Raw genomic sequence first — 22493 nt, 5'->3', positions numbered from 1 at the left:
TGACCTCAGGTGATCTGCCTGCCTCAGCCTCCCAAAGTGCTAGCATTACAGGTATGAGCCACCATGCCTGGCCCTATTAGTACACTTATGTATGTGTGGAATAAGCCATGTACGAGAATATTCATGTGAAATAACTATTGGCAATCGAAATAAATGGGAACAACACTTATCAATAGACAAATAAATGCTGGTGTATACGGTTGAATTAAATTTAAAAGCCAAGTTGCAAAATATATGTATAATATTTTGTTATTTAGAAAGGAAGAAAATATACACATATGCTAACATGTGCATACAACATCTCTGTGAGGAGACACTGACTCTGCAAAGAGTAACTGAGTTGCCTGAGGAACAGGAATGAGAGGCGGACTATTTATTATACTTCTTATCTTATTATTGCTGTTATTTTCTAGTTTTGCAACCGTGCTTGTTTTACACATTCAGATAGGCAGATAGTATGGGAAGGGATAGTATTTTTTTTATATAGTCATCAGCTCAGAATGGAGCTGGCTATAAGCTATACACCAATGGGAACCAGTTTCAGTGCTCATCACTAGTTGACAGGCAAAGGGCCATGAAAAGTTGGTGGCTATAGTAAGTTAACTATCGTGATTCTGTGCCTTCCCTACTCCCCAGAATTTAATTTCCACTAATATTTTACATACCGCAAAACTTGGAAACATTGATATATAGCCCATAATATATCTGAAAGCAAAGAAATTTATAATTAGCTAAAATCAGAGACCAAACCTAACGGAAAAAAAAAGTAATTCTGAGACAATTGCTGAGTCTGGTACTTGGGTCTGATGTCAATGTGCAAAAATTGTCTGACCTGACAAAGCAACTGGAATAACTAATGCAGTCATAAGTGCAGGATGATGTGTTGACCCATATCCACTTTGTAGCAGTCACGCCAACTTGGAGTGAATCCAGGCTCTGCCTCCTACTTCCCATGCAACTTATTTGGTACTTTCTTCTGTCAGCTGAGGATTTCGGATTTCACTTAGGATTAGGCTGTGCTACCATTAACAGAGACCTGAAAATAATGTGGCTTTAACTGAAACCCCAAAAGGACCAGATTTTAGAAGTCAAAATCACAACCAAGGCTTAAGGAATTCACCCTAGAACCAAGGAAAAACTGCAATGATCCATTCCAGCAAAATGTAAAGCCAGTTTTTCAGAAGTTCAAAGTGATCAGTGGGTAATATATCTGCTTATTATACAAGATTCAATATGCTTCAGAGAAAGATAATAGAATACGAAATAGATAAAGATAATAGAATACGAAATCTCTGTAACATATTACATCATCAAGTGTAAAACAGGAAATTACCAATCATGTGAAGAAACAGAAATATTAGACAAATAGTTTTAAATCCTCAATAAAAACAAACCCAAACGCCACCCAAATGTTAGAATTATCAGATGGAGACTTTAAGATCACTATAGTATTTTAAAGAATCTACAGGGAAAGATTTATACAATGGGTAACAAAATGACGAATTTTAGGAGAGAGATGTAGAAACTGCCATTTTAAAAGCCAAACGGAAACGCTGGAACTGAAAAATACAATAGAGTTGACCCTTGAACAACAAGGGTTTGAACTGCATGGGTCCATTAAATGTAGATTTTTTTTTCAGTAAATATACTGGAAAATTTTTTGTACATTTGTGACAGTTTGAAAAAACTCACAAACTTCATAGCTTAGAAATATCAAAATAATTAAGAAACATTAGGTATATCATAAATGCATAAAATACATGTAGATACTAGCATACTTTATCATTTACTATAAAATATACACAAATCTATTATAAAAAGTTAAAATTTATTAAAACACACACAAATACTTATAAACAATCATAAAATGCAGTATTAAATCAAAACTGCATAAAATTAGTCATAGTACGTATTGTCCTACTATAATAATTGTGTAGCCAGCTCCTGTTACTAAGGGTGAGCTCAAGTGTTGGGAGTATGGGATTAAAATACCATGTAATACTAATCATTCCCATGTGAGTAGTTCATCTTCTCTTTAGGAAAAAGTGATGTCTCACAGTTCTTGTGGTTGTTCTGTTTTTGTTTTGTTTGTTTGTTTGTTACAGAGTTTTGCTCTGTCATCTAGGCTGGAGTGCAGTGGCACGATCTCGGCTCACTGCAACCTCTGCCTCCTGGGTTCAAGTGGTTATCCTGCCTCAGCCTCCCAAGTAGCTGGGATTAGAAGCATGCACCACCACGCCTGGCTAATTTTTGTATTTTTAGTAGAGACGGGGTTTCACCATGTTGGCCAGGCTGGTCTTGAACTCCTGACCTCAAGTGATCCACTCCCGTCGGCCTCCCAAAGTGCTGGGATTACAAGTGTGAGCCACCGCACCCAGGATCTTGTGTATTTTTAATTGTGTTTAGTGCAATTCCATAAAGCTTGAATAACACCATGAGACCCATATAGTGATGCTGGAAGTTCTCCCAGGAGACAAAGTCACAACATTACAGGAAAAAGTTGAATTGCTTGATATGTGCTATAGATTGAGGTCTGCTGCTGCAGTTTCCTGCCATTTCTGACTGATGATTCATCTTCTTAAGAGATGACACAAACTTACATAATTGATACAGTATTGTACTGTCAGTGTATTTTCTCTTCCTTATAATTTTCTTAATAACATTTTATTTTCTCTCTCACATTATTGTAAGAATACAGCATGTAATACATACAACATACAAAATATGTGTTAGTCAATTGTTTATATGATCAGTAAGGCTTCTGGTCAACAGTAGGTTATTAGTAGTTAAGGTTTACGTGAGTCAAAAGTTATTCATGGATTTCCAAATGTATGAGGGGGTCAGCACCTCTAACCCACACATTGTTCAAGGGTCGACTGTATATGATTTTCTGGTAAAAAGAACCAGGAGTCCTTGGAGAGATGGTTGATCCCAGAGAGAGGAAAGAGAACATACAAGATAACCCTGGAATACTGTATAGTGCTGGAAACTAAAGAAGTGATTTAAAAAAAAATGAGGACATATCAACAAATTCACAGTAATCAAGTTAAAGGATTTCCCCATAGCCAAATCTGGGAAAATTTAAGCAGCAAAGAAAATAATGAGAATACTGGAGAAAGAATAAAATAAATATCCAGGAGTCATTACTGGATATGAATAAAGAAAATAAACAGTAAACGAATAGGAGGAGAGGAACAGCTCTTACAGAATTCAAAATAACAAACATAGGAGAAATGATGAACGTTATCACTAGGCAAACAGCCCAATAGTAATTGTTACAGTCAAAACTCATTTGTGGATGCTAAAATTAGTAGGCAAAACTATAATGTGTAAAAGATACTTGCATAATCTCAAAGTATTACCATAAATACTTATTATATTACTTTATTATATTATTATAAGATATGACTACAGTTTTAATAGGACAAATAACACAGTTTAAAAAATGAAAAATAATTTGAATAAAAGACAGGTAAGGACCAATAAAGCACATGATAAGATGTTTAACACCATTAACCATCACAGAGCAAACTGAAACGACTTGAGGGAGTACCTCGCAGCCGACAGAATGCCTAAAACCAAGAGATTGACAATTCCAAGCATTACCAAGGATGTGGAACATCTGGAACTCTCATTGCTGTAGGGAGCGTAAATGGCACAATCACTCTGGAAAGCAGTTTAGCAGTTTCTTATAAAGATAAACAGACATCAAATGACTCAGAAATTCCAATTCTAGGTATTTACCCAAAATAAAGAGCACATGTGTTCACACAAAGATCAAAGAACTATATACAACACAACTAACTGCTCACTTCTTCTTTTTTTTTTTTTTTTTTTTTTTTGTGTGTGTGTGTGTGTGTGACCCAGGCTATTGTGCAGTGGCATGATCATGGCTCACTGTAGCCTCGACTTCCTGGGCTCAAGTGATCCTCCCATCTCAGCCCCACAAGTAGCTGAGACTACAGGATGCACCACCATGCCCGGTCAATATTCTGTATTTTTTTGTAGAGACAGGGTTTTATCATGTTTCCCAGGCTGGTCTCGAACTCCTGGGCTCAAGTGTCCTCCTACCTTGGCCTCCCAAAGTTCTGGGATTACAGGTGTGAGCCACCACACCAACAATTGTGGCTTCTTTCATAGCAGCCCCAAACTAGAAACAACCCAAATGCCCATCAATGAATGGATAAACTGTGGTATATTTACACAGTGAAATATTATTAGCAATAAAAAAGAGCAAATTACTAATATATGAAACACTATAATGAGTTTCCATAACAAGTTGGATAACAGAAGCCAGAAATAAAGCATGAAGGCCAGGCACAGTGGCTCATGCCTGTAATTCTAGCACTTTGGGAGTCCGAGGTGGGTGAATCACTTGAGCCCAAGAGTTCAAGACCAGTCCAGGCAACATAGTAAGACCCTGTCTCTACAAAAAGTACAAAAACTTAGCCATGTGTTGTGGCCTGCACCTGTAGTCCCAGCTACATGGGGGTTGAGTTGGGAAGATAATGAGCCCAGGAGGTTGAGCCTGCAGTGAACTGTGATCATGCCACTGCACTCTAGCCTGGGTGACAGAGTAAGACCTTGTCTCAAAAAACATAAAAAATGTAAACTTCATTGAAGTAAAAATTACAGGTAACAAAATGCACACATTTTAAGTATATTGTTCAACAAGTTTTGACAAGTGCATACACCTGGATAACCAATACCCCATTCAATATATAGAGCATGCATTTTTATTATTCTAGAAAGTTCTCCTATGCCCTGTCCCAGACAACCAGTTGTCTGATTTTTGTCTTGTTAGATTTGTTTTTCCTGTTGTAGGAAAGTTATGTCAATGAAATCAGCTGGCATGAACGTATGAATGCTTTGTTTGTTTCTTTCTTTCTTTTTTTTTTTTTTTTTTTTTTTTGAGACAGGGTCTCACTCTGTCACCCAGGCTGGAGTGCAGTAGTGCAGTGGTGCAATCACGGCTCCCTACAGTCTTGGCCTCCTAAGTATACTGAACAATATACTTAAAATATGTGCATTTTATTACATGTGAATTGTACCTTAAAGAAGTTTATTTTATGTTTTTTTGAAACAAGGTCTCACTCTGTCACCCAGGCTAGAGTGCAGTGGCATGATCACAGCTCACTGCAGCCTCAACCTCCTGGGCTTAGATTATTTTCCCAACTCAGTTCCCCAAGGAGCTGGGACTATAGGTACAGGCCACCACACACAGCTACATTTTTGTACACTTTGTAGAGACAGGGTCTCGCTATGTTGCTCAGACTGGTCTCAAACTCCTGGCCTCAAGTGATCCACTCCTCTTGGCCTCTCAAAGTGCTGGGATTACAGATGTGAGCCACCATGCCCAGACTCAAGTTGATTTTAAAAGCAGAAATCAGCTATTGATACATGAAACAACGTTAATAAATTGCAGAAGAATTACTCCTAGTGAAAGAATTCTGACTCAAAGGAGTACATATTGTATTATTCCATTTGTATGAAGTCCTAGAAGAGCCAAAACTGGTGATAGCAATCTTAATAGCAGTTGGCCTTGGGCAAAAATGGCAGGTATCAAAGAAAGAGGCAAGGGGAAGGTTTGTAGGATGATGGAAATCTTCTGTTTCTTCATTGAAGTCATCAAAATTCATCAAAGTGTATATCTCAAATCTGTGCATTTTATTGCATGTAAATTATATACAAATTTCAACAAGTAGAGAAGAAACAAGAAATAACGAAGTCTTAGATGGGTTCAAATGAGGCTTGAGAGAAAAGAATGGGACACACTCAGGAGAGGTGGCAATGAGAAAACATGACCTTGTGCTCCTCAATGACACAGAGGAGCAGAAAGTGACCCTTTTACTTACCACAGGGAGCACCAATACTGGCACGTTTCCTCTGAATCATCTCCTTTCTTAATCATCATTAGCACCAGCGGCTAATTAACTGTCTGTGGGCTGTGAGGCTCTGGAGTCTTGAGAGAATTAACAAGCCATTTCTTTCCATGGGATGGGAGTCCTGGGATCCCCCCCTCCATCACTTCACCACGTTTCCTTTTCTATCTCCACTACCACTAAAAGAGAGGTTAAGTTACTGGACTGAAGAGGAGAGGTTGTGGGCATAGACCAACCTCCTGCCTCACGGGTCCAGAAGATGGATGGTGATGGGGTATAGTTTGTGCCTGACTCTAGAGCCAGCCCACCTGGGTTCAAGTCTCAGCTCTGGCTATATAATTTTGAGCTAATTATGTAACCTGTCTATGTTTTAGTTTCTTCATCTGAAAATAAAGATAGAATATAGAAATAATATCTGGGTCATACAAAGGTTGTGAAGTGCTCTGAAAGGTGTGGCAGCAGCACTAGCAGTCAACATTACTACCTAAGCCCTAATCCACCACCTTTTCAAAGGTCCCTGACACTCCTGACTTTGTTTATAGATTTCATTGTGAGGATTAAGTAGAGGCTTACTCAGTCCAGAAGCTCCTTGTCAGGGAGAAGCTCCAGCAGCAGGCAATGGGGAGATTCTGACATGATTGAGGAAAACTTGTAAGTTTATTCTTCTCCTACTGCCCATTAATGTCCACATATCATCAATGGTAGAGACTACCCCATACATAGTCTTTATCAGCTATGTAACCTTGGGCAAGCTACTTAACCTCTCTGCGACTGTTTCTTCTTCTGTAAAAGGAAGATGACACTAACTACCTCAAAGAGTTATGAGAACCAGGTATTCAGAAAATGTTTAGCACAGTGCCTGGTGTATAGGAAGTACACAACAGATGGTAGCTGCCGAAGTATTAACATGGTTTTCACTAATGAATTGGAGAAAAGAATTGATATTTCATTCCCTTGTAGCACCTAGTACACAACTAGGTCTTTGGTGATTAATAAAGAAATACATCCGTGAATATGAAATTAATAGGTAGAGAGTAAAGTTGTACTGGACTTTTGTCGGTGTCCAAGAAAACTAAAAAAGACCAGAAGGAAGAGAGTGAGAATAAAGACATGTTGCAAAACGCAGAACAAGAGAGAACAGAGAGTCAAAGAATTATGTAAATTGAAGAGACTGAAAAATGACATAGAGTTAAGCAATGAATTACCAAGAGTATAAGAGTGTAAAAGCAGGACGCAGAAAGCATATTAGAATGATGGTTGACAGATGAATAAGGAGCAGTTGGCTATTTTTTACCAACACAAAGGATGTAATGTTATAAGACAATATAGGAATGATTTTATAAAAATAATAATGGAAATAGTCATTGCCTCTTCAGGAGTAGGTAGTGGGTATGATTAGGGAAGGGCACACAGAAGGCTTTTAAGATTTAAATAATCTTTTGTTAAAATATTTAACAGTATTTTAAAGGAAAACTTTTTCTTAGAGTAAAAAGAATATAGGAGGAAGGAAAAGAAAAAAAGAGACAAATATAAACAGGTTGAACAAATAAAAAGATGAGATGGGGCTTTTAAACACACAAAAAAGAGACACTGCAATGGGGAGACACTGCCAACCTATAGCCTTTCCAGCCACCTCCCCAACGACTTGCCCAGTTCCTGCCTCTCAGCTGCCACCATCCACCCACATCTGAGTTGGCCCTGTATGCTGAAACTCTCCTTCCCTTCTCAAAAGCACAGTCCCCTCCTCCAGGAAGCATTCCCTGATTCACTCAACCACCCTACTCATTTTCTTTACAGATCTGTTTCTCATCTCTACCCCGCTACCCCAATATTTTTGCCTTATTTGCCCGCAATGTTTCAAGATTTCTGCTGATGCTGAATGTACTAGCCAGGGTTTTTCAACCCTGGGGAAGAAAGAAAGACTACTCTTTCTTCCAGGCCATAAGCTCCTCAACCTTGAATGACCACATTGTTCAATAATTTGAAGTAGACTCCTTAGTTCAGTGACTTAGGATAGGCTACTAAAGAGAACAGTCAGACCTGACATCTAAGTACAATATGTGACTCTCAACTGGATCCTATGTGAAAAAAATAAATAAATACTACAAAGAATATTATTGGGACATAGAGAAAATAGGAATATGGAATGTATGTTACTGTATCAATATTAAGTTTATTGAATTTAATTGCTGAATAGTGTTAATTAAGATCATCTTGTAGAAAATGCATACTAAGACAATAAGGAGAAAGAGGCATGATGTCCACAAGTTATTCCCAAGTGACTCAGAGTAAAAATGATGATACATAAACATATTGAGCATAATGATAGTGAAAATGAGTAAAAATACTAAAAATTGATGCATTTGATAAAGGTTATGTAGAAGTTCTTGGAACTACACTTGCAACTTTTCTCTAAGTTTCGACTTATTTCAAAATCAAACGTTTTTAATTGCATGTGAATAAAATTAACCAAGCATTGTCAAAACAAAATTTTATTTACATGTCCCAAACTCAACATGGTATGTTTTTACTACTATATTTTATCTTACATGAAAAGGAGAGGATATTGAAATCTATTTCAGCTTTCTATCGCCAAACATCAGTTCTTCAGGATTTTTTTGCATTTATAGAACCAGAAAATAATCTTTCTGACTGACATTATATTTTTTCTTATTTTTACATATTACACATAATGGAACATTTAGGTAGGACGTTTCATTTGCAGAAGAAATGTTTGTTCTTAGTTTAATAAGTCGTCATTTTTTTGCAAGACCTAAATCACCAGACTGATCTTTCCAGCGGTTGAGTCATTTCACATACAGAAGAAATCTCCACAGTCCACATTTGTATCATTGCTCAAATCTCTTGCAAAAGTGTAAAGTAGATAGAATGTGAATGATTTGAGAAAATTTATGCCAACCACTAGAAAACATGATGAATTCTCTAGTAATGTTTACAATCAGGAAACTCACTGAACACACATTTCTTTGTATTTCCTTCCACACATAACAAAGGGAAAATTCAGTAGTAGCATAGTGATTAGAACATATAGGTGCTTAATAAATTTTTTCAAAATTAATGAAAACTAACTAGTTCGCTGATCTATGGTTTACACCAGCCGTTTTGCATTCAACCAGGAAGTCAGAGGCACCAGTGTGAGGCTCCATCCGTTGTCGAGCACATTCATGGTTTCCTCACTCCCACTAGACAATGTTTGATCAGAAGGAACAGGGGATGAGAAGGAGCTGCTGGATGGTGATGAGCCTGGGAAAGGAAGGCTGGGTGAGCAGAGACGGAAGAGAAACACCCACCTACTGTGACATCACAAATACTCAGGCTGAGTTTTAATAAGACCATCAGCATGTGGATGATTTTGTCTGTGAGGTCCCAGCTCTAATTCGACTGTCCTGTGAAGACACCTCCTACAATGGGATCCAGATGGCTGTTGCCAGTGTCTTCATCTTGGCTGTGCCTCAGCCTCATCCTTGTCTCTTATGGAGCCATTGCCTGGGCAGTGCTGAGGACTAACTCTGAAAAAGGGCGGAGGAAAGCTTTTGGGACCTACTCCTCCCATCTCACTGTGGTCACCCTCTTCTACAGCTCAGTCATTGCTGTTTACCTCCAGCCCAAAACTCCCTATGCCCAAGAGAGGGGCAAGTTCTTTGGTCTCTTCTATGCAGTGGGCACTCCGTCACTGAACCCTCTCATATACACCCTGAGGAACAAGGAGGTAACCAGGGCATTCAGGAGATTGCTGGGGAAGGAAATGCGGCCCACACAAAGCTGGGGGAGAGCTGCTTAATGTGCTTTCTAAATTAAGAAGAAATTATGTATCCTTTGGTGAACAAGTTTGAACTCCCAAGTATACTACCTTTCATACACCCATCAAAGCCTTTACAATGGGTCACAGTACATTAGTGTGTGTGAGAGAGAAAGAGACAGAGAAAGACTAAGAGTCAGGTAAGAGGAGGTAGGTATCTTTAATTAACATCTAAAACTCAAAAAGATTATCATACTTGCCCATTTTAATATTTAATTTCTATGTTTTTATTTTCTTTTCGATTTTTTAACTGTCTTCTCCATTACAGGTTCTCCAGATACACCACGCCTATTTCTGGTTATGTAACCTCTCTCTGATTCTTATATTATCATCATCACTTTACCATCACTTTTGATTTTTTTTGGTTTTTTTGTTTTGTTTTGTTTTGTTTTTGAGACAGAGTCTCACTCTGTCACCCAGGCTGGAGTGCAGTGGCGTGATCTCGGCTCACTACAACCTCCGCTTCCCAGGTTTAAGCAATTCTCCTGCCTCAGCTTCCTGAGTAGCTGGGACTACAGGCGTGCGCCACCACGCCCAGCTAATTTTTATTTCAAGTAGAGACGGGGTTTCACCATGTTGGCCAGGCTGTTCTCAAACTCCTGACCTCAGGTGATCCACCCACCTCGGCCTCCCAAAGTGCTGGGATTACAGGAGTGAACCATGGTGCCCAGCCACTTCTGATTCTTACAATCTCATTTCCTTTGTCATCAGGATGGTTCATCTCCACTTGCTTGAGGTGGACTGACAGAAAGTTGAAGCTCAGAGAATGTAGTAATTTCACCCAAGAACACACAGCAGTTTGTTAGACCTAAATTGAGATGCATATCTGTTAACTTACCAAGTGCATGCAGTTGCTTTTACACCATTATAAATATACCAACATCATTAGGATTTATACCCAAATGGGTTATCAGGCAGAAAACTCTATTTTTCCAGTCCTAGTAGGTTTCCTGATTATCCAGCTTTCCAGGGATCACAACACTAATCTCCTGCCAAACCCTGAAAATGTGTTCCCATTTCTGGAGATGATTTTCCTTTACCTCTTCTCAACCTCTGTATGACAGTGACCATGAGGAGGTGTGAGTCTGCTCTTCACTGGCCATACAGTGGTAACAGCTGTCCTGCACCCATTTCCTAGTGCGGTTCTGAAATTCTGACCAACCTCTACTGGCCAGGCACAAAAATGAAATCCAGTTGTAAGTAATAAAGTGCTGCAGTGGAGCCTGGATGGAGCAAAGGCCTCAGAAGAAAGGGAGCAGCAGTGTAAGCCCCAACTTCTATGAAATCTTATTTCCTTTTTCAAGTTGATCTACGTTCATTACTTTCTCAAAGCCTCACATGAATGGAATGGAGAGTGTGATGGAAAATCTGTTTAGAATGGAACCATTCTCTCCTCTTTCCTCTTCTCATTGCCTTTATCCCCTCAGTAGCCTACACCATCTTGATGCTAATGCCTCCTTCAGAAGGAAAGAGCAGAGAATCTTGACCTTCAGGTCAAGGAAGAGGAGTGCAGGAATGTGTTAATCTACTGATGCTTCTAATCTTCATCTGTAACCCAGCTCTCTTGAGTTGCACACTTGTAAGTCCAGCTGTCCACCGGACACCTCCACCTGAACTTCAAATCCAGAATGTTCCACATTAAAGTCAGCATCTTTCTCTACCTGAACCTGTTTCTTCTCCTGCATTTCAGTCACTTTATCTTGTCAATTTTATCTCAACAGCCCTCACATCTATCCATTCCCTCCATTCCCACTGCTTCTACCTTACCTGCAGTCCACGTGCTGCTTTTTATTGCAATAGCTGCATTTCAGGTGTACCAGTCAGTATATACCAGGTTATGCTGTGATAACAATACCAATCCTCAGTGACTTGAAACAGCATAGGTTTATTTCTTGCTGCTGCTGCATGCCCATTGTCATCCAACCAGAGGTTCTGCCTTGTCATCCTCACCCCAAGATGTGGACTGACAGAACACCCACCATCTCAAACACTCCTAGGTGCTGGGAAAGAAGGAAATAATAAGCATGACAAATAGCAAACTAGCACTTAGTTTCCGATCAGAAGTGGCATAACACTTTGACTCATTGGTCATCTGCCAAAGCAAATCTCATGGCTACATATAACTTCAAGGTGAGGGGAAATAAACCAATCATGTGGCAGGAAAGGGAACCAGAAATATCTGGTGGATGATAGGAATGACTACTAACTGCCTCTTTGCCTGCAGTCTTGACCGATTCAAATTGATTATCCATGTTGAATCAGAGTAATCATTCTAAAACACAAATTTGACTATGTTACTCCCTTAGCCAAAAATAATATATAGCTTCCCCCTGCAATAAAATGTGGAGCCCAAACTCCTAGATCGGGTTCCTGTTTTCCAGACTTTACCATCCCCACTTCCTAAGGCTCAACCGCCTAGAATCCTGCAAGTTCACAGAACTATCTGCAAGTGCAAGTGTTTGAGCCACACCAGGCTCTTTGCCACCTTTAGCCTTTGAACGTGCTCCTCCCTCTTTTTGGAAGACTCTCCCCTCCAGCTCCTCTCTACCACCAACAAAAAGCACTTCCCATGAAGTAACAAGATCTTTTTAATTGTCTACCTCTCAAAGCACACAGTAAGGAAAGTGAGGGCCAGGGTTTTGGCTCACTTATCCTTATATTCTTAGTGCCTGGCATAGTATCTGGCACAGTAGGCATTTAATGAACATTTATTACAGTCATCCCTCAGTATCCCCAGGGCAGATACCAAAATCTGCAGATGCTGAAGTTCCAAAGTTGACCTTGCAGAACTCACAGATACAAAAAGTCGGTTCTCACATCCATGAGTTCAGCATCCTGAGAATATTGTATTTTCAATTCATGTTTGCTTGTAGATGCAGAACCTGTGGGAATGGAGGATAGACTATATTTATGGAAAGAAATCCTAGGCCCTGCGTCCTCATGAAAGCATTGGCCTCTGGTGCAGACTGACAGCAGAGCAGGGCGGAGCTGGCTCATGGTTGCAGACCTCTGTGCCAGCCTTCCCTAGACAAGGTTGCCGTGTCGAGAAGAAGAAATCGGCCCAAGCTCTGGGCCCGCGATGCCTGCTCCTGCCAAAGACCGTGGCAGATTACACCAACTGGGATCCGGCAGTCGCGAGGTCTACAGGAGTCGAGAAAGCCATCACCAATGTCTTTCAGCAGGAAGTAAAATCTCTTTGTGTCTTGGAAGCCTCCCAGGTTCCTGCAGAAGAAGCTGTTTCTGGAGCTGGTGAGCCCTATGACATCATTGACAGCTGTAACTTGAAGAAGAACAGACATGGAAGAGAAATCTGCTTTTCACTTTATATTTTTGCCTGTCTTTTAAATGTTACAGCTGTGTGTGCGTTACATATTCAAAATAGTGTGTATGTGTGTGCGTGTGTGTAAATTTTAAGCAGCTAATAGACTCAAGACAGAAGTGGCTACAAGTTTATGCCCCAGTAGGAATCAGTTCCAGTGCTCTTCATTAATTGCCAGGCAAAATAGCTAAGTAATGTAGTAACTAGAATAAAATTTAAATTAGGTTAGTTATAAACACCCTATCCATTATCTACTCCCAAAGTTGCTTCATCCATGAATATTTAATATGCCACAAAACTATCAGAGATTGCTAATATATCCCATAATATAATATGAAACCAAAAGATTTTTCAAAAAGCTAAACATGGGAGAGAATCATAGCAAAATGACATGTAATTCTGAGATCATCATTGAGTATGGTACTTGAGTCTATAGCCACATGTGAAAACCATCTGAATATAATCCAAAAAGCTATTGCAGTCAGGGGCTGCAGAATAATATGGTGGCCAAGAGGCTGTGATATTGTGATATAATAAGAAATACATATTTGGCCTTTGATCCCAGTTCCTGGCACAGAGTTCCTAAGGCCCTTGTAATTCCCTGAGCAATAGGAGTGCTAGGAGAGTCTTTTGTTCTAATATTTGGTCTTTGAGCAAATATGTCAGTTCCTAACATTGAGCTCTAATCCCTTGGAATTTCCTGGGTAACAGAAGCATCTTTTGTTCTAATGAGGTGACCCCTTGGTGGGCCCCTGAATGGGGACTCTGACTGGAAGGACCAAGCCATGATTAGAAGTTTGAAACTTTCAGCTCCACCCTCATCTTCCAGAAAATCGAGAGGGGCTAGACATTGAGTTAATAATCAACTATACCTATTTGAAGAAGCCTCCACAAAAATCCCTGAACTACGGAGCTCAGAGAACTTCCAGGTTGGTGAACACACAGAAGTGCGAGAGGGCGGCATGCCCCGGAAGCTCTGTGCCCCTTCCCACATACCTTTTCCTGTGCATCTCTTCTATTTCATTGTTCATCTGTATCCTTTGGAATATCCTTTATAATAAACTGGTAAATTGAAGTAAAGAGCTTTCATGTATTCTGTGAACTGCTCTAATAAATGATCAAACCCAAGGAGGGGATTGTGGGAACCCCCAATAGGATTCCCAGTAGGTCAGAAGTTCCAGAAGCTTGGACTTGTGATTGGCATCTGAAGTGGGAAGCAGTCTTATGGGATCCTTTAATCTGTGCGATCTCACTCTATCTCCAGGTGAATAATATCAGAGGTGAATTGAATTGAACTATAGGACACCTAATTGGTATCCACTGGAGAATATACTGGTCAGTCTGGGAGAAAAACCAATATGTTGGCCAGGCGCGGTGGCTCAGCCTTGTAATCCCAGCACGTTAGGAGGCCAAAGCAGGCGGATCACGAAGTCAGGAAATCGAGAACATCCTGGCTAACAAGGTGAAACCCCGTCTCTACTAAAAATACAAAAAATTAGCAGGGTGTGGTGGCGGGCGCCTGTAGTCCCAGCTACTCGGGAGACTGAAGCAGGAGAATGGCGTGAACCTGGGAGGCAGAGCTTGCAGTGAGCCGAGATCGTGCCACTGCACTCCAGCCTAGGCAACAGAGCAAAACTCCCATCTCAAAAAAAAATAACAATAATAAAATAAAATAAAATAAAATAAAACCCAACATGTTTTGGTGACTAGAAGTGTCGAATGTTGAGGATATAGGAGAAAATGGTCAGTTTGGGGGTTTTCTGCAAATACCCGGAGCCCTTTCCCATTGTGCAGCATCAGATGGTCTGGATTCAAATCCATTTTGGAGAAGCTGCTTAGTGTGAACTGGCCTGTAGTCACTGTTTACTTGGTTGTTTAGAGCCCCTTCTATTGTGGATGCTCTCTAGTGGGCATTAGCATGCAAAACAAAGATATTCACAATTTTCCCATTTTCATAAATAAAAAAAGATTTCCCATTTTCATAAATCCATCCAAGTGCCTCTTCCTCAAATTTCATTGTTCTTCATCTTCTAAATCTCCTCCTTCCAAGCCCTTGACCAGCCAACCAAGCCATTTGCCACTGCCCATGTATTCACAATATTCTTCCATTAGGCCATTATTCTTTCCACACAAAATAGATAATCAGGTGCACTACGCAAAGCTTTGCCCATTGGGAGGATTTACAATTTCTATTGTCTTCCAGAACTACTCTTGAGTGCGGCTATAATGCAGCAGCTGTCCATTTTCAGCTCACACCAATGTGTTGAGCAGATACATCCATGAACCAAGGTCATCTTATTTTTCCTCCATTAGCCAATTATAAACTACCCCTCACCCCATGACAGATTAAAGATGGCTACAAACTATCGGACAATCATCCCATCAGGAGGGCTATCTATTTCCCCTCCCCTTGAATCTGTGCTAGTCTATGACTGTTTTGACAAAAACAGTGTGGCAGAAGTGACACCATGCCGGCTCTGGGGCCAGCCTGTAGGAGAACTGGCTGTTCCTCATTGCTATCTTGGAGTCCTGAGTTTCCAAGTAAAAAGTTTGACTATCATGCTGGGCAGACTATGTAGAAAGGCCCTGAGATAGCATGAAGACAGAGAATAGTCAAGATGAGCCCAAACTTACAGCGAACCCACCAAGGTGTCAGGCATGTGAGTGAAGCTGTCTCGGACCCTCTAGAGCAGTCCATCTGCCAGCTGAATACTTCCAAGGGATCCCAGCTGATACAACATGGAATATAAGAAAACCCAGCCAATTTCTTCCCAAATTCTTGGCCCACAACATGTGAGATACAAAGAAGTTTGTGTTCATTTAAGCCCATTAAATTTGGGGAGATTTTGTTATGCAGCAATAAATAACTAGAACACTCCCATGAGCTACTGGTATGAGCAAGTTGGGAAGTACCAAGGCCACAGTGTGCGGGACATGGGAACCTGGTCCCCCACTTCAGCACCTTGCATTTGCCCTCCAGTTCTGTCCACGATTGATCCAGGATATACTACTTCTCTCTTCCAATTGATGATGTTGTAACCACCAGACCTCATCATTTGATTGATTTGACAGGACCTAGCTCATGATGGACAGTCCTAGCCTCATGGCCATTTGATGTCTCATGATCAGGAGCTCTGTCTCTATTAAGGCCCAAGAGCAGGCTAGGACTTGTTTCCTAATGGAGTTCACTTTCCTGCAACAGACAGTATAGCTTTGATCAAGAACCCCGGGGATCTATGTTGTGATTTTCCTTTTGAGGCTTGCCCAAAATGCCACACTGTATCTTTTCCCACCACTGATACCTTTAGTGCTTATTAGGTCTATTAAGTCACATGGCCAAAGCAGTACCACATGGCTGATATGACAGCCTAGAACAACTGCAGACCCCATGTCTGCTCTGGGCTTCAGTCAGTCGCTAGTAAACTGTTCCATGTGGTATTCCCATGAGTGTGGAATATGCTCCCTCTAGAAACTAAATAGGACAACCAAGCATTCTCTACCCTGGAGAAGAGGAAGAAGACCAAGATTCACTAGTGGAAGAAGAAACGGCTCATGAGGCTACAGAAGCAGGTGGAAAAGAACGTGGAGAAGAAAATTGACAAATACACACAGGTCTCCCCAAGACCTATGGATTCCTGGTCTGAGCCTAATAAAGACTGTTTATTCCAAAACACACACAAACAAAAAACACTCCTGTATTATAAATTATTCTGTGTAATGGTGTGTTACTGTGTATCTCTTTCCAGTTCTGCATTAGTAGTGTTACATGTGAAATGCAATAATGTGTTCTTACTTTAGAGGGATATCCTGGCACGAAGTTTAAAAACTTCGAAGATGTGGAGGATGCTGAATCTTCACAGGGTATATCTCCCACTCTCTGGAGTGCATTTGTCTTACCAGTGTCACCAATATGCTTGCCCTCATGGCTCATTCTGTTCGATTAATAAGATATTGTTGATACAGTGGAACAATGTGATGTTTTGCTGAATGTCCAGAAGGTCCAAGTTCAGTGGTGTGTTGCAGCTAGTTCATACTGCCTCATAGAGCCAACAGTTAAATTTTCAGAAATTGTGTAAATCAGTTGTTAAACATGACTATTATTTTAAGAAGTTATTTTAAGACATAGGTAACAAATCCCTAAGCTCTTCATTTTCTAGGTATTTATCTTACCATATTTTCTATACTATTCTGGTTATTTATATCTGTTATGTCTGTATAATAAAAATACTAAATAATGTTGTCGTATAATAAAAATATTCTGGATCGGTGATGAGCACCAATCACCATCTTTCGTTTGAGTTTCACGGCCATGAGACCAACCCCATGCACTGCTGCTCTGAGACCTGCCAGCCACTCCCATTCCTTGAGTGCGGTCCTCCTGGCTCAGAAGTGATTTTCCATTAGGCTGTCTTTTCATTTAAACATGAACTCCGCTCTGCCCATCACTGTCTGGGTGCAGTCACAGGTAGAGGGAGAGCCTTCAGGTGGCACCCTTAGCACTTCCCAACCCTTTCCCTCCTTCTAGGCCAGAAGGTGGTGGTCGTGCGCTGCGAGAGCATCAACCTTTCTGGCAATTTCTACAGAAACAAGTTGAAGTACCTGGCCTTTCCGCAGGCCTTTCTCCGCAAGCAGATGAACATCAACCCTTCTCGAGGCCCTGCTATTTCTCGGCCCCAGAGGCATCTTCTGGTGGATGGTGCAAGGCCAGCTGCCCCAAAAGACCCAGCGAGGCCAGGCCACCCTGAACCACCTCAAGGTGTCTGATGGCATTCCGCCGCCCTATGACAAGAAAAAGCGATAGTGGTTCCTGCTCCCCTCAGGGCTGTGTGTCTGAAGCCTACGAGAAAGTTTGTCTGCCTAGACACCCGGCTCATGAAGTTAGCTGGAAGTACCAGGCAGTGACAGCCGCCCTGGAGAAGAGGAAGGAGAAGGCCAAGATCCGCTACCAGAAGAAGACACAGCTTACGAGGCTGCAGAAATAGGTGGAAAAGAACATGAAAAAGAAAACTGACAAATACACACAGGTCTCCTCAAGACCCAGGGACTTCTAGTCTGAGCCTAATAAAGACTGTTTGTTTATTTAAAAAAAAAAAAAAAAAAACCCTCTGTATTATAAATTCTTCTGCGTAATGGTGTGTTACCATACATTTCTCTACAACTCTGCATTTTCAGTAATCTCACATTGACAGTTTAAAATTGGCCATGGTGAGAATATTTACACTATAGAAATCAAGGCTTTTTTGCCGGAGTTGCAGCACATCCATGTCCCTATTATATGGACCCTATTATAATGGGAGAGTTTTAACATGGTACTGAAGCAAAAATGTAAATGTAAATGTACACTTATATTCATACCCTGTAAATTTAAACTGCCTTTGGTCTTTCTTCCTGATAGTATTTGAAAAGAACACATTCATCCAGGCGCAGTGGCTCACGTCTGTAATCCCAGCACTTTGGGAGGCTGAGGCAGGCAGATCACAAGGTCAGGAGTTAGACCAGCCTGACAATATGGTGAAACCCTCTACTAAAAATACAAAAATTAGCCGGGCGTGGTGGCGTTCGCCTGCAGTCCCAGCTGCTCAGGAGGCTGAGGCAGGAGAATTGCTTGAACTCGGGAGGCAGAGGTTGCAGAGAGCCAAGATCGCGCCGTTGGACTCCAGCCTGGACAACAAAGTGAGATTCCATCTCAAAAAGAAAAGAAAAGAACACACTATTCAACAGATTAATAGCTATAAAACATGGACCTGAAACCGTGTTAATCAGGCACAACAGCTGCAATTACAGCTATTTCCTGGTTGGGTTTGTGCTAGTCTGGTCACCTTTCAAGATGCCTCTGATTTTCGTAGTGACCAGACAGGTGAATTAAATGTGAAATCTGATAGGAATGAACCCTCACATCCATTAAAGGTGGCATCAATCAGCCATTTCCCTTGAATTGTGATATTGTTCTTGATTTACTGTCTTTGTTGTAAGAGGTGTAGATTCAGGTCTTCCACTTGAATCTGTAGTTCTTACTCCACAGATTAAAGAACTATGTGGGGATTCTGCCAACTGCCAAGCATGTGCATTCCAGTTACAGATTTAAAGGCCACAGAAATGACTACTGAGTAGATCCATGGACGTAGTACATGCCATTTATTAGCTGACCCCGTAGGCTTCCTTTCTAATGGAAGAGAAGCATAACAATTCAGTTATATGAAGCCTGGCTAAATGTCCTAAGTACTCTCCAAATCCAGAGCTTTATAATTCTGTTACTACAATGTGATCCATCGCAGAAGAATTAAATAGAAAAGGAGGAAGCTGAGAACTTAAAAAACTGAGGTTCTGAATGGATGAATCATAAGCTTGAGAGGACTATCAGGATGCCCGGGACTCACTGGATGTGGTGGGGAAGAGAGACACTGTCCTTTTTCTTCCTATTGACAGAAAGAAGCAGTGAGGGACCTCTTTTACCTACCACAGTGATGACTATTGTTGGCATATTTCCTATAGATATTCCCCTGCCCCCTTTACCATAATTAGTGGCTAATGAATTGTCTATGGGCTATGGACCCTAGGGTCTCAGCAGAATTAATGAGCTCTTTCCCTCTGTGGGATCCCTCTCTCTACCACCATACCATGTCAACATTTCTACCTCCAATGCCACTAAAACACGGGCACACCTCTCCTTAGACGGAGGGGAAAAATTGTTGGCAAAGAACTCGATGTCAAAGAACTCAATGGCAAAGTTCTGACCTTGGCCTCATCCTCCCCACAGAGATTTGGTGGGCTTTGGTTGATGCACACCCTCTACAGTTAGCAGATTTGGGTTCAACCATCAGCTCTGACGCTTACTTACTGCCTTGGGAAAGTTATTTACATTTCTTTGTTTCAACTTCTTCATATTGGAAGGAAGAGAATAATATGTAGAGTTGTGAAGGACAATCAGCAGTGTAGGCTAAATGTTTAATAAATATCTTGGTTGGTGGCAGATGGGGAGAGCCCTAATTTGTAGTGTTTGCCAATTTTCATAGTGTAAATATTCCTGCCATGGCTGTCTCAAGCCACTGATGGTTTAATAACTGTCTCACAAAATTCCTAAATTTTACTAATCAAGAGATAGTCTCAGCCAGCTCCAGCTCATCACACACATGTGTGCTTAGAAAAGTGCCAGATGGCCAACATTAGCAATCCCTATTGTGACCAGAGATGCAGTTGCCCATTCAAGGATGCCCATTCCTCTTTATTTTTATTTTTTTTTTTTTGTTTCTTCCTGATGTACAAGTGGAGGCTGGGTGCTAATTAAGAGCTCTGTTATGGGTATTGCTGGTAGCAGAAGAGATTTTTATTTGATTGAAGGTAAGTAGAACCTTTGCTCTTTGGCTCTGAGATATCAGTTTCCACCTATCCTCAACACTGGAGCACCAGATTTGGAGTTAAATGTACTCTAAAATCCTAGTCCTAGCACTTATTGGCTAGGTAACCTTACACAAGTCTCTTATCTTGTCTGTGACTGTTCACTTTTTGGTAAAATTGGAATAATTATATGTCTTTGTAGGGTCACTGTGAGAACCAGATGTTCAGGGAGCTGTTTATCACCATGCTTGGCACACAGGAAGCACCTTACTAACAGCAAGGGTAGGTCATGGTCACTAGCCTATCATAAACCCCTTTCAAGGGACCTCCCAACTCCTTCCCCAGCTCCTAACACAATGCTGGCACTTTGGAGTTTGATAAATGAATAAATGCACAGACCAATGCATGAATATATCAGAAGGAAAAGGAGTAGGAGAAAAATAATGAGAGTGGAAAAGACAGAGATCAAAGAGGGAAAGGGAAACAAAGAGTCACTAAGAAAGGTGTAATCTAAAGAGATTCAGCAATATAGCAGAGAAAGGAAAGGAGTAAAATGCCAAGATAATGACAAAGTTAGAAATGTAGAAAATTAATTAGGATGACACATAATGGATGAATAAGAAACAGTTGGCTATTGTTTAAGGTTACATGCAAAGAATTTTATATTACAAAGGAAACAAAGGAGGGGGGTGGCAGCTAATGAGCATGAGGTTTCTTTTGGGGGTGATGAAATGTTCTGGAAGTAAATGATGTTGGTTGCACAACTTGTGAATATACTTTAAACCACTAAATTACACACTTCAAAAGGGCAAATTTTATGGTATGTGAAATACACCTTAAAAAATGAAAGTGAAGGCATAATTAAAATTTTAGAGGCCAGGCACGGTGGCTCATGTCTGTAATCCCAGCACTTTGGGCAGCTGATGCGGACAGATCACCTGAGGTCAGGAGTCTGAGACCAGCCTGACCAACACGGCAAAAACCCATCTCTACTAAAAATACAAAAATTAGCTGAGCATGGTCATAAGTGCCTGTAATCCCTGCTACTTGCGAGGCTGAGGCAGGAGAATAGCTTGAGCCCTGGAGGTGGAGGTTGCAGTGAGCAGAGATCACACCATTGCACTCCAGCCTGGGCTACAGAATGTGACTCCATCTAAAAAAAAAAACAGAATAGTGGTGACGTCTTGAGGGGTGAGGAATTGAGATAGCAGGGAGGGGCACACAGGAGCTTCTAAAATACTTGAAACATTTGCTCAGTTCCTTAATCTGCTTGATGGGCATACCAGGGGTTGACGTTATTCTTCTTTTTTTTTTTTTTTTTTAGACAGAACTTTGCTCTCGCTGCCCAGGCTAGAGTGCAGTGGCGCAATCTCGGCTCACTGCAACCTCCGCCTTCCAGTTTCAAGAGATTCTCTTGCCTCAGCCTCCCAAGTAGCTGGGATTACAGGCACCCTCCACCATGCCCAGCTAATTTTTTTGTATTTTCAGTAGAGACAGGGTTTCACTATGTTGGTCAGGCTGGTCTTGAACTGTTGACCTCGTGATCCACCCGCCTCGGCCTCCCAAAGTGCTGGGATTACAGGCGTGAGCCACCGCGCCCGGCCCTAACATTATTATTCTTTAAACTGCAATTTGCCTTACTCATACTTATGTTTAAATATGTAACAATATTTTAAAAATTAAAAATATTTTTTAAGCAAGAAAAGAATAATGGGAGAAAGAGGAAGAAGAGACAATGGCAGTGAGTCCTGGCAAAAAGGGAGATGTGATAGAACTTAATACAAGATGGAGACCCTGTAAGAGGAAGACACTCCTGCCATCCTCTGAGCTCCACGGCACGTTTGTGGGTGGCCCACCATCTCCTCTGCTCCCCTCACGGCCTTCCTAAGGTCCTGTAAGACCCTGAGTCCTTGTCTCTGACCTGCCAGAGTGGCTTCAGTCTCCCACCTCCAGCTCTCAGCTGACCTTCTATGCCCCAATACATCTCTATTTTAAGGAAAAAACCCAGCCACCTCCTCTAGGAAGCTTTCCCTGACATATCCGACCAAATAGGTCAGTCATCCTACAGAACCTTTACTCTCATTCACCCAGTACATTGCTGTTACTGGCCTTTAAAATTTGGATTCTTTTTTTGGTG

General features: G+C 41.1%; 1 non-coding gene and 1 pseudogene across 1 annotated transcript; both read left to right on the top strand.

Moving 5' to 3' along the window:
• Positions 1–17280: 17280 nt before the first annotated feature.
• Positions 17281–17367, top strand: LOC123573213 (small nucleolar RNA Z195/SNORD33/SNORD32 family). Its single transcript, XR_006697943.2, has one exon. It is a non-coding gene; the product is annotated as a small nucleolar RNA Z195/SNORD33/SNORD32 family (small nucleolar RNA).
• Positions 17368–17525: 158 nt separating this feature from the next.
• Positions 17526–18077, top strand: LOC135970674 (large ribosomal subunit protein uL13 pseudogene; annotated as a pseudogene).
• Positions 18078–22493: the final 4416 nt, after the last annotated feature.

Source organism: Macaca fascicularis, chromosome 4 (assembly GCF_037993035.2).
Source record: "Macaca fascicularis isolate 582-1 chromosome 4, T2T-MFA8v1.1".
Taxonomy (NCBI): Eukaryota; Metazoa; Chordata; class Mammalia; order Primates; family Cercopithecidae; genus Macaca; species Macaca fascicularis.
Note: the sequence above shows the minus strand (reverse complement) of the source record. Positions and strands in the feature narration are given on the sequence as shown.